We start from the raw sequence: 13,690 nt of genomic DNA on the forward strand, positions 1-13,690 counted from the left end.
CTGTCATTGCCCCTTCAAATTTATTTTGAATTTGTAATTGAAATATATTGGGAAATTAGCCTACCGCTGTAGCTCAATCGATCATATCAGCGGGTGTATTTAGGACTTCAGTTTGAGTTTACTCTGAGCCAATAAGGAAACCACTGTCAGAAAATAGTTGGGTCATTTACCACGATAACTTGATATCTATGTTTCCCGACATACTGTAGTTTCTGATGTGTATGTTGGAATAGGGGCATGCAGCGGTCCTATATCACCCGCACCATTCTGTCAGTATTGGTGTAGTTTGTTTTGTGTTTGTATGTTGACAAGAGAAAACGGTGTGTATGAATGACAATCTGTATTCCCATCCTCACTCTATCATTGTAAACAAGCCAAATATTGAAGCCTACATTCTATATTGAACTATACAACTTTTAAATAAAAATGTATATAAATAAAAAAAAGTATTCAATCTATTTTTGTATTACGTCTCTTTGCTGCCATCCTTGGGTGCCATGATCAATGTAGTTCCGTCTTCGTTTCCGGTAGGACCAATAATAGAGTAGCACAATATTTTAGACAAATGTCCGTAGTGCAGTGTTGCGACAACTGACTCGGACAGCGAGAACTACGTCTCTGGTGACTTTGAACAAACAGATATATGGCCTTTAGTTTGATGGCTGCTTTAAAACTTCGTTTGGCACAGTCTAATTTTCTTCGCTCTGGTATTGTCGTCGTTGTTAAATACTTATCCACTGTCAGGATGGACGGCATGGGTCAGTCGTTCATCGCTCGAGCGCCTCGAGTTTGACAATGTCGCACTCAAGAAACTTCCGTTGGATACATCAGAAGAGCCTGGTCCGCGAAGGATGGAAGGAGCCTGTTTCTCCCGAGTAAAGCCGAAGCCAGTGGTCAATTATAGGTTCGTGGCCGTCTCTAATGACGCTTTAGCTCTGCTTGGGCTGAACGCCGAGAAGGTTCTGACCGGCCCGCTTGATCCAGAGTAACTGAGCGGCTCCAAAGTAATGCCAGGGTCCGAGCCTGCCGCGCACTGCTACTGCGGTCACCAGTTCGGCTCGTTCGCCGGACAGCTGAGGGACAGGGCAGCCTGCTATCTGGGTGAAGTAAAAGCTCCAGCTGACTAGAGGCCAGTGCTGCTCCGGGAGAACCCCAGTGTCCGGTGGGAGATTCAGGTCAAGGGAGCTGGTCTGACTCCCTACTCCTGGTCGGGCAGTTTACACAGTATTGCATGATAAGCATGACTAGACAGATGTTTGTTTGTTGTTGACTATTTACCTAAGGAAATCTGTTTTCTCAGTTTTTGGCGAGCATTGTGTCTTTTGGCCTATATATTGTTTTTTTCATATGCAGTGCACATTCTGGAAGCACAGTCTATGGAATTATGAATAATTCTCTCATTCCCAGACAAGCTGACGGCAAGGCTCAGCGCTCCAGCATCAGAGAGTTTCTGTGCAGTGAGGCGGTGTTCGCTCTGGGGGTGCACACTACCAGGGCAGGGTCACTGGTGACATCTGACAGCAAGGTGGTACGAGACGTGTACTACAGCAGGTACCCCACCAAGGGCCCCAGCTACGGCCACGATGAGATCAGAGGTCAGATGATGGATTGTGTCATATAGAGCTTCTACCGAGAGATCCAGCAGAACCACACAGACAGAGTGGAGAGGAATGTGTCATTCTTCAGAGAGGTAATCATGGACACTAGATTCAGTGAAGCATCAATCATTTATACGGAGTACAATAATGCTCTGATATGATTTTTGAAGGAATATGGCTATCCTTTTTGACAGTGAAACTACTTTGTGTCAAAGCAGACTGTAGGCCTACATTGGAGCTCTCTATCCTTTACCTTTTTGTTGTGGAGCCAAGCACACTGCTATCTATCCTCTTATCCTGTTCATGCTGTGACAGGAAGTCTTAATACAGTGTGAGTGTGACTTCCTTAGCGCACACACACTGCTATTAATTCATTATCTTCTTTAATGCTAAATGGTATTAACAAAGTAGTAACATGTAAGATGCTATTGTTTAGCGATTAACTATGCATTGTTATGCACATTCACATCCCTCATGAAGATTATCAAAAGCCCAGCATACGATCCCCAAATATTTTTGCCTAACCCAGCGCCTACGCATGATATGACTGAAACCAGTAGACCCAAATCAACTCTTCTCGTCCAGTCTGACCCTTCTCTGTGTGCATCCATGTTTTAGTGGTAGGTGATGCTGCGTACTGGTGGCCCAGTGGCAGTGTGTGGGCTTCTGCCATGGAGTCCCCCGATTACCTGCCCCTCTACAACACCTTCTACCTGGGCAACATGAGAAGGAAGCTGGGCCTGCTGAGGAAGGAAGAGCCAGAGGATGAGATGTTGATCACTGAGCTCCTACAGACCATGCACAACACAGGTAGGGAGAGAGACTCACTACATACTCAAATCAAATTTGTCACATACAGGTGTTTAGCAGATGTTATTGCGGGTGTAGCAAAATGCTTGTGTTTCTGGCTCCAATAGTGCAGTAATATCTAACAAGTAATATCTAACAATTTCATAACAAAACACACAAATCTAAAGGAATGGAATTAATATATAAGTATAGAATACAGTATATACAGTGGCAAGAAAAAGTATGTGAACCCTTTGGAATTACCTGGGTTTCTGCACAAATTGGTCATAAAATCTGATCTTCTAAGTCACAACAATAGACAAACACAGTCTGCTTAAACTAATAACAAACAATTATATGTTTCCATGTCTTTATTGAACACACTGTGTAAAACATTCACAGTGCAGGGTGGAAAAAATATGTGAACCCTTGGATTTAATAACTGGTTGACTCTCCTCAATAACCTCAATGTCTTCTGTAGTTGCGGATCAGACCTGCACAACAGTCGGGAGGAATTTTGGACCATTCCTCTTTACAAACTGTTTCAGTTCAGCAATATTCTTTGGATGTCTGGTGTGAACCACTCTCGAGGACATGCCACAGCATCTCAATCGGGTTCAAATCAAGTTAATTTATATAGCCCTTCTTACATCAGCTGATATCTCAAAGTGCTGTACATAAACCTAGCCTAAAACCCCAAACAGCAAGCAATGCAGGTGTAGAAGCACGGTGGCTAGGAAAAACGCCCTAGAAAGGCCAAAACCTAGGAAGAAACCTAGAGGAACCAGGCTATGAGGGGTGGCCAGTCCTCTTCTGGCTGTGCCGGGTGAAGATTATAACAGAACATGGCCAAGATGTTCAAATGTTCATAAATGACCAGCATGGTCAAATAATAATAATCACAGTAGTTGTCAAGGGTGCAACAGGTCAGCACCTCAGGAGTAAGTGTCAGTTGGCTTTTCATAGCCGATCATTGAGAGTATCTCTACCGCTCCTGCTGTCTCTAGAGAGTTGAAAACAACAGGTCTGGGACAGGTAGCACGTCCGGTGAACAGGTCAGGGTTCCATAGCCGCAGGCAGAACAGTTGAAACTGGAGCAGCAGCACGGCCAGGTGGACTGGGGACAGCAAGGAGTCATCATGCCAGGTAGTCCTGAGGCATGGTCCTAGGGCTCAGGTCCTCCTCCGAGAGAGAAAGAAAGAGAGAATTAGAGAGAGCATACTTAAATTCACACAGGACACCGGATAAGACAGGAGAAATACTCCAGATATAACAGACTGACCCTAGCCCCCCGACACATAAACTACTGCAGCATAAATACTGGAGGCTGAGACAGGAGGGGTTAGGAGACACTGTGGCCCCATCCGATGATACCCCAGACAGGCCCAAACAGACAGGATATAACCCCACCCACTTTGCCAAAGCACAGCCCCCACACCACTAGAGGGATATCTTCAACCACCAACTTACCATCCTGAGACAAGGCCGAGTATAGCCCACAAAGATTTCCGCCACGGCACAACCCAAGGGGGGCGCTAACCCAGACAAAAAGACCACGTCGGTGACTCAACCCACTCAAGTGACGCACCCCTCCTAGGGACGGCATGGAAGAGCACCAGTAAGCCAGTGACTCAGCCCCTGTAATAGGGTTAGAGGCAGAGAATCCCAGTGGAGAGAGGGGAACCGGCCAGTTCCTTTCTGTTCACCTTCACACTCCTGGGCCAGACTACACTCAATCATAGGACCTACTGAAGAGATGAGTCTTCAATAAAGACTTAAAGGTTGAGACCGAGTCTGCGTCTCTCACATGGGTAGGCAGACCATTCCATAAAAATGGAGCTCAATAGGAGAAAGCCCTGCCTCCAGCTGTTTGCTTAGAAATTCTAGGGACAATTAGGAGGCCTGCGTCTTGTGACCGTAGCGTACGTGTAGGTATGTACAGCAGGACCAAATCGGAAAGATAGGTAGGAGCAAGCCCATGTAATGCTTTGTAGGTCAGCAGTAAAACCTTGAAATCAGCCCTTGCCTTAACAGGATGCCAGTGTAGGGAGGCTAGCATCGGAGTAATATGATCACATTTTTTGGTTCTAGTCAGGATTCTAGCAGCCGTATTTAGCACTAACTGAGGTTTTAGTGCGTTATCCGGGTAGCCGGAAAGTAGAGCATTGCAGTAGTCTAACCTAGAAGTGACAAAAGCATGGATACATTTTTCTGCATCATTTTTGGACAGAACATTTCTGATTTTTGCAATGTTACGTAGATGGAAAAAAGCTGTCCTTGAAACAGTCTTGATATGTTCGTCAAAGAGAGATCAGGGTCCAGAGTAACGCCGAGGTCCTTCACAGTTTTATTTGAAACGACTGTACAACCATCATGATTAATTGTCAGATTCAACAGAAGATCTCTTTGTTTCTTGGGACCTAGAACAAGCATCTCTGTTTTGTCCGAGTTTAAAAGTAGAAAGTTTGCAGCCATCCACTTCCTTATGTCTGAAACACAGGCTTCCAGCGAGGGCAATTTTGGGGCTTCACCATGTTTCATAGAAATGTACAGCTGTGTGTCATCCTCATAGCAGTGAAAGTTAACATTATGTTTTCGAATGACCTCCCCAAGAGGTAAAATATATAGTGAAAACAATAGTGGTCCTAAAACGGAACCTTGAGGAACACCGAAATTTACAGTTGATTTGTCAGAGGACAAACCATCCACAGAAACAAACTGATATCTTTCCGACAGATAAGATCTAAACCAGGCCAGAACTTGTCCGTGTAGACCAATTTGGGTTTCCAATCTCTCCAAAAGAATGTGGTGATCGATGGTATCAAAAGCAGCACTAAGGTCTAGGAGCACGAGGACAGATGCAGAGTCTCGGTCTGACGCCATTAAAAGGTAATTTACCACCTTCACAAGTGCAGTCTCAGTGCTATGATGGGGTCTAAAACCAGACTGAAACATTTCGTATACATTGTTTGTCTTCAGGAAAGCAGTGAGTTGCTGCGCAACAGCTTTTTCTGTTGAGGTCAGGACTCTGACTGGGCGACTCCAGAAGGAGTATTTTCTTCTGTTGAAGCCATTCTGTTGTTGATTTACTACTGTGTTTTGGGTCGTTGTCCTGTTGCATCACCCAACTTCTGTTGAGCTTCAATTGACGGACAGATAGCCTTACATTCTCCTGCAAAATGTCTTGATAAACACGGGAATTCATTTTTCCATTGATGATACCAAGTTGTCCAGGCACTGAGGCAGGAAAGCAGCCCAAACCATGATGCTCCCTCCACCGTACTTTACAGTTGGGATGAGGTTTTGATGTTGGTGTGCTGTGCCTTTTTTTTTCTCCACACAGTGTTGTGTGTGCCTTCCAAACAACTCAACTTTAATCTTTCCACTGAATATTTTGACAGTAGCGCTGTGGAAGATCCAGGTGCTCTTTTGCGAACTTCAGACGTGCAGCAATGTTTTTTTGGACAGCAGTGGCTTCTTCGGTGGTGTCCTCCCATGAACAACATTCTTGTTTAGTGTTTTGCATATCGTAGACTTGTCAACAGAGCCATTAGCATGTTCCAGAGATTTCTGTAAGTCTTCAGCTGACACTCTAGGATTATTCTTAACCTCATTGAGCATTCTGCACTGTGCTCTTGCAGTCATCTTTGCATGACGGACACTGCTAGGGAGAGTAGCAACAGTGCTGAACTTTCTCAATTTATAGACAATTTGTCTTACTGTGGACTGATGAACATCAAGGCTTTTAGAGATACTTTTGTAACCCTTTCCAGCTTTATGCAAGTCAACAATTCTTAATCTTAGGTCTTCTGAGATCTTTTGTTTGAGGCATAGTTCACATCAGGCAATGCTTCATGTGAATAGCAAACTCGCATTGAGTTTTTTTATATTGCAGGGCAGCTCTAACCAACATCTCCAATCTCGTCTCATTGATTGGACTCCAGGTTAGCTGACCCCTGACTCCAATTAGCTTTTGGAGAAGTCATTAGCCTAGGGGTTCACATACGTTTCCCAACCTACACTGGGAATGTTTAAATGATGTATTCAAAATAGACAAGAAAAATACAATTTGTGTGTTATTAGTTTAAGCACACTGTCTGTCTATTGTTATGACTTAGAGGAAGATCAGATCGCATTTTTTGAGCAATTTATGTAGAAATCCAGGTAATGGGCAGCAGGCAGCCTAGTGGTTAGAGCATTGGGCCAGTAACCGAAAGTTTGCTAGCTCGAACCGCCGAGCTGATAAGGTAAAAATCTGTCGTTCTGGTCCTGAACAAGGCAGTTAACCCACTGTTCCTAGGCCGTCATTGTAAATAAGAATTTGTTCTTAACTTACTTGCCTAGTTAAATAAAGGTAAAATACATTTTAAAAATCCAATGTTTTTCTTGCAACTGTACGTATGAGATGAGTAATGCAAAATATGTGAACATTATTAAAGTGACTAGTGTTCCATTATTAAAAGTGGCCAGTGATTAACTTCTTATGGCTGCAATCCCGTTAACGGGATGATATGACACCAGCCAGTGAAAGTGCAGGGCGCCAAATTCAAACAGAAATCTCATAATTAAAATTCCTCAAACATACATATATCTTATACCATTTTAAAGGTGATCTTGTTGTTAATCCCACCAAAGTGTCCGATTTCAAATAGGCTTTACAGCGAAAGCACCACAAACGATTATGTTAGGTCACCGCAAAATCACAGACAAACACAGCTATTTTTCCAGTCAAAGACAGGAGTCACAAAAAGCACAAATAGAGATAAAATGAATCACTAACCTTTGATGGTCTTCAACAGATGACACTCATAGGACTTCATGTTACACAATACATATATGTTTTGTTCGATAAAGTTCATATTTATATCCAAAAACCTCCGTTTACATTGGCGCCATGTTCAGAAATGCCTCCAAAATATCCGGAGAAATTGCAGAGAGCCACGTCAAATAACATAAATACTCATCATAAACTTTGATGAAAGATACATGTTTTACATAGAATTAAAGATACACTTGTTCTTAATGCAACCGCTGTGTCAGATTTCAAAAAGCTTTATGGCAAAAGCACAATATTCAATCATCTGAGAACAGCGTTCAGCCACAAAAGGAAGCCATACAGTTACCCGCCAAATTGTGGAGTCAACAAAACTCATAAATAGTATTATAAATCTTCACTTAGCTTTGCTGATCTTCGTCGGAATGCACTCCCAGGACTCCCACAAGAAATGTTTGTTTTGTTCGGTAATGTCCATCATTTGTCCAAATAGCTATTTTTGTTAGCGTGTTTGGTAAACAAATCCAAAGTCAGGAAGCGCGTTCACTAAAAGCAGACGAAATGTCAAAAAGTTCCGTAACAGTCAGTAGAAACATGTCAAACGATGTATTGAATCAATCTTTAGAATGTTTAACATAAATCTTGAATAACGTTCCAACCGGAGAATACCATTGACTTCAGATAGAAGCTGTTATTCAGTCTCTTGGTCCCAGCTTTGATGCACCTGCCTTCTGGATGATAGCAAGGTGAACAGGCAGTGGCTCAGGTGGTTGTCCTTGATTATATTTTTGGCCTTCCTGTGACATTGTGTGCTGTAGGTGTCCTGGAGGGCAGGTAGTTTGCCCCCGGTGATATGTTGGGCAAACCGCACCACACTCTGGAGAGCCCTGAGGTTGCGGGTGGTGCAGTTGCCGTACCAGGTGATGATCCAGCCCGACAGATGCTCTCAATTGTGCATATGTAAAAGTTTGAGGGTCTTAGAGGCCAAGACAAATTTCTTCAGCCTCCTGAGGTTGAAGAGGTGCTGTTGCGCTGCCTTCACCACACTGTCTGTGTGGGTGGACAATTTCAGTTTGTCAGTGATGTGTACGCCGAGGAACTTGAAGCATTCCACCTTCTCCACTGCGGTCCTGTCGATGTGGATAGGGGGGTGCTCCATTTGCTATTTCCTGAAGTCCACGATCAGCTCCTTTGTTTTGTAGATGTTGGATGAGAGGTTATTTTTCCTCGTACCACACTCCCAGGGTTCTCACCTCCTCCCTATAGGCTGTCACGTCATTGTTGGTAATCAGGCCTACTATTGTTGTGTCATCTGTAAACTTGATGATTGAGTTGGAGGCATGCATGGCCATGCAGTCATGTGAGAACAGGGAGTACAGGAGGGGGCTGAGCACGCACCCTTGTGGGTTCCCTGTATTGAGGATCAGCGAAGTGGAGGTGTTGTTTCCTACCTTCACCACCTGGGGGTGGCCCGTTAGGAAGTCCAGGACCCAGTTGCACAGGGTGGGGTCCAGACCCAGGGACCTCGAGCTTAATGATGAGCTTGGAGGGTACTATGGTGTTAAATGCTGAGCTATAGTCAATGAACAGCATTCTTACATAGGTATTCCTCTTGTCCCGATGGTGATTGTATTGTCTGTGGATCTATTGGGGCGGTAAGCAAATTGAAGTGGGTCTAGGGTGTCAGGTAAGGTGGAGGTGAAATGATCCTTGACTAGTCTCTCAAAGCACTTCATGATGACAGAAGTGAGTGCTACGGGGCAAAAGTCATTTAGTTCAATTACCTTTGCTTTATTGGGTACAAGAACAAAGGTGGATATCTTGAAGCATGTGGGGACAGCAGACTGGGATAGGGAGAGATTGAATATGTCCGTAAACACTCCTGTCAGCTGGTCTGCGCATGCTCTGAGGACGCGGCTAGGGATGCCGTCTGGGCCGGCAGCCTTGTGAGGGTTAACATGCTTAACTGTCTTGCTCACGTCGGCCACGGAGAAGGAGAGCCCACAGTCCTTGGTAGCGGGCTGCATCGGTGGCACTTATCCTCAAAGCAGGTGAGAAAGTGTTTTAGCTTGTCCGGAAGCAAAACGTCATTGTACATAACAAAGCTAAGGGGAATGAGGAGGGACAGAGAGAACTGAGGGATGTGCCGCAGTACACTCAACACAGATGCATAAAAAGGAGACTCACAGTAACACCATTCACATGAAATGCATGTAGCCAATAGAAGACAGCTTTGACACTACACTATGACTAAGCATGACTGATTTAATCTCTGATCATTCCCTTCCTTCCCCATTGTAGGTACAGACTTCACTAACACGTTTCGCTGTCTGAGCCAGATTCCCTTCCCCACTTCGGGCGACGGGGAGGCAGAGGAAGGAGTCATCAAAATGGCCACAGACCTCTTCCTGGAGCAGTGCGCCTCTCTGGAGGAGCTCAAGGCTGCCAACAAGCCCAGCATGGACACAGTGAGAATAGATTGACATGAGCAGTGAGAACACAGTTAATGGTTTGTTTGAAGCTGACTTGAAGTTGGAGTAGGGGGACATTCTCATTGTAGACAAACTATTTGGTCAATAATACAGTAGTGGGAATTAGGGGTGTGAAAGTTAAAATGAAATTGGGATCCTTAACGTTAAGAGAACCTGCTCCAAAGCGGTTAAGGATTTTTCATTGAGGATCTCTGTACTTTGCGCCGTTCATCTTTCCCTCGATCCTGACTAATCTCCCAGTTCCTGCCACTGAAAAACATCCCCACAGCATGATGCTGCCCCTACCATGCCGGGATGGTGCCAGGTTTCCTCCAGACGGGACGCTTGACATTCAGACCAAAGAGTTCAATCTTGGTTTCATCAGGCCAGAGAATCTTGTTTCTCATGGTCTGAGTCCTTGAGGTACCTTTTGGCAAATTCCAAGCAGGCTGTCATGTGCCTTTTACTGAGGAGTGGCTTTAGTCTGGCTGCTCTACCATAAAGGCCTGATTGGTGGTGCTGCAGAGATGGTTGTACTTCTGGAAGGGTCTCCCATCTTCATAGAGTAACTCTGGAGCTCTGTCAGTGACTGTCGGGTTCTTGGTCACCTCCCTGACCAAGGCCCTTCTCCCCTGATTGCTCAGTTTGGTCAGGTGGTGTGCACTAGGAAGAGTCTTGGTGGTTCCAAACTTCTTCCATTTAAGAATGATGGAGGCCACTGTGTTCTTGGGAACATTCAATGCTGCATAATTCTTTTTGGTACCCTTCCCCAGATCTGTGCCTCGACACATCTGTTTCGGAGTTCTAGGGACAATTCCTTTGACCTCATGGCTTGGTTTTTGCTCTGACATGCGCTGTCAACTGTTGGACCTTATATAGACAGGTGTGTGCCTTTCCAAATCATGTCCAATCAATTGAATTTACCACAGGTGGACTCAATCAAGTTGTAGAAACACCTCAAGGATGATCAATGGAAACCGGATGCACCCAAGCTCAATTTTGAGTCTCATAGCAAAGGGTCTGAGTACTTCTGTAAATAGGGTATTTCTGTTTTGTATTTAGTAATTTTGCAAAAAATTCCAAAAACCTGTTTCACTTTGTCATTATGGGGGTATTGTGTGTAGATTGATATTTATTTATTTAATCCATTTTAGAATTAGTCTAAAGTAACAAAATGTGGAAAAAGTCAGGGTCTGAATACTTTCAAATGCATTGTATCTCTTTACTCTGCCTCTTCCTTCTCTTTTTTCATCTTTCTCCTTCCTCTCTGCTTCTCCCTTCTAAAATAAATTTTTATTAACTTTTTGCATTAAGAGACACCACTCGCCGTTCAGTGAGTTGACCATGCTACTGCATTTGGCCCAGAGCAACCCGTCCCTGTTCCAGATGGTCTCGGAACGGAGGACGGTGAGCATGAAGCTGGGTTGGCCGAAGGAGCTGCTGGAGGTCGAGGCCAAGCACAGAGAACTGGGTCACCTCATACAGGTCAGAAATAAGTAATGTAGTCTTAATTACATACTTACCTCTTTCTCATACTCAGTGTTTGACACTAGGCGACTTACTCACCCCTCCACCACCAGTGTGTATATCCCTAGTACTCACCTGCTCTAGAAATATAGCATGAGGAATTAAAGGCATGGAAAAGAGCAGGTTGGTCTAGTGTTTGCAGTAGAGGTGTTTTTAGTCATATTTTTTGTCTGAGTCATCCAGCTCTGTGTTGTGACTGGTGCAGTAAGTGTCTGGCTGGTGAGGTTGAGGGCCAAAGAGACGTCCAGGCACTGCAGGAGGAGAGGGTGAAAGTGATGAACGGCACCAACCCACAATACGTCCTCAGGAACTACATCGCCCAGAATGCAAGAGGCAGCCGAGAACGGAGACTTCTCTGAGGTCAAAGCTCCGATCCATGTTTTCTTCATTATTCCGTAATAGGGACCAAACTTTCAATACCGCTTCCCTCTTGACTTTCATATGTGTTATTCCAAGTAATGATGTCACCATTACAGAAGCATTCTCACAATGAAAAAAACATGCTCTCTTTCCCTTAACTTGCTTCTCTGGATTTCCATCTCATAGTTTGATCTTTCTCCCATCTCTCTGTGCCATAGGTCCAGCGGCTCTTGAAGGTTCTAGAAAAGCCTTTCTCTACCCAGCCGGGTCTGGAGCAACCGAGTTGGCTGAGCCAAGGGGTGGTGGAGGAGCAGGGAGAGATGGAGTGGCAGAAGCGGCAGCATCCCGAATGCGTGTTCCCTATGACAGCAAGCCCCCAAGTTTGGGCCAATGAAATCTGTGTGACCTGATCTTCCCTTCTGATCACCCTTCCCTGACAGTCTACCCACCCATATGTACAATAGAGAATGCCACTGTCTTTTCTTCCTTTGTTTACCTATACCTCTTTCCTTATACTCTCTCTTTACTTGGGTGGGTAATGGCACGGAAGGTACATTTTAATGAGGTAAGATGCTCCTATGTTAACCACTCAGCCTATAGATATGCAATGCAAGGATGTGTTAAGAGTTTTGGCACATTTCACAAAGTACAACCCCAGAAATCTGAAATGACACCTTTTTTGATCCAAGTGATAATTACATTTATGGAAATATCATGTGTTCAGTTGATTTGTAGTCTTTATACAGATGTCTCTGTAGATCTGTGTAGCCTATTGGCTGTCTGGTTATGAATGACAGCCCAGACGTCCAGTCCTACAATGACCCATCTGAGTCCGAGAGAATAGGAGTATCACCTCTATGTACCAAATAATGTGTGTGAAAAGGAATGTACATGATTTACATATCATCTGAATTTTACAGAATGAGTCACATAATGTGACTGACTGAGCCACGAAGGACTTCACACACAAGTATAACATAACATAAATGTCAACATTGTAAATGTCATAGCAACTGTAACACAGTTTGGTGCCTCATTGCACAAATACTACTACACCACATTGCATCGTTTGGTAACATTTTATGTATTGCATACATTTTCCAGGAAGCTTCAAAACTGCAATTGTCAACTAAATATATGCCAAGGAAATCTTGAGCAATGGTTTTGTTTGTTAATTTCTTGGAATAAATGTTTTTTTATCAATTGATATGGAAATGATATGTCATGATGCTGAAGAAATGGCTTTTATAGGGTGTTCCTTGGTAACTTGAATTTCTTTGAAACGTTAATATTGTGGCACAAAGTTGAGCTATTTGTAACTTAAATGTAATGGACTGTTCAATATTCTATTTTTGTAAGTTGGAAGGTTTTACATATGGCAATTTTAGTGAAGGAAAACAATATGCACTACTCAAATGGCTTCTCTTGGGCTCCAGGTAAATTCTCTGAGGTACATATGAATCAAACTCATAAATGAACATTTCAACCACTGTGACCACCACCATATATCTTTGTCATTACCCCCTTCAAAACACGCATACCATAAAGAATAGAGGGACCTCTGTCAGGTGACGGATGAGCAATAATTCTGTTCATATTGATCAGCAAAATATTGCTTATAATAGAATAGACTATCCTAAATTATAACCTGTGTTTTTATTTATTGATTCATGTACATATGAAATGTATTATCTTCTGAGAGCTTCCTCTATATGTGAATTGTAGTTGGTAAACTTATACAAAAATATGTTGTCTTTTTCTGTTTTTTGTGTGCACACCAATGCGTAGGCCTAAACATGCACAACAGTATAGCCTTCATTGACATTACATTCCAGCCTGTCTCTTCATGCCTGGTTTCAGTAACCTTTCATCTGAAGGATTAATGTTGCTCATGTTAAACAGTAAATACTAGAGCCCACCAAACCTACCATAAAAAGTACTTGAGGCCATTTGATTTGACAGTGTTAAGAATTTTGTTGACATGTTTGTGTGAGGATATTGTGTATCTGTGTCTTCCTCAGGCACTAACTGGCCTACACACAGCATTGCGATTCTCCCAAACCAACCTCAGAGCAGTGGGAGGAATGTCTGTACTCCTGGTGCCTCCTTAATGCACAGGTCCTAGCAAGCCCTGAAAACAGTGAGTACTCTACATCTCAACACGCCCAAGG

General features: G+C 43.7%; 1 protein-coding gene and 1 pseudogene across 2 annotated transcripts in view; both read left to right on the forward strand.

Annotated features, from left to right (window-relative positions):
* Nucleotides 1–671: 671 nt before the first annotated feature.
* LOC120053277 lies at nt 672–12,726 on the forward strand (annotated as a pseudogene).
* mapk12a (mitogen-activated protein kinase 12a) overlaps nt 11,944–13,690 on the forward strand; it is a 31,425-nt gene continuing 29,678 nt past the window's right edge. The window contains exons 1-2 of one of the 2 annotated variants that reach the window (XM_039001463.1): nt 11,945–12,084; nt 13,541–13,659. The gene's annotated coding sequence lies outside the window, so the exon portion shown is untranslated. Of the gene's footprint in view, nt 13,660–13,690 lie in introns of both variants that reach the window. The other variant, XM_039001462.1, reaches the window with a different exon arrangement.

This window comes from Salvelinus namaycush, chromosome 9 (assembly GCF_016432855.1).
Source record: "Salvelinus namaycush isolate Seneca chromosome 9, SaNama_1.0, whole genome shotgun sequence".
Lineage (NCBI taxonomy): Eukaryota > Metazoa > Chordata > Actinopteri > Salmoniformes > Salmonidae > Salvelinus > Salvelinus namaycush.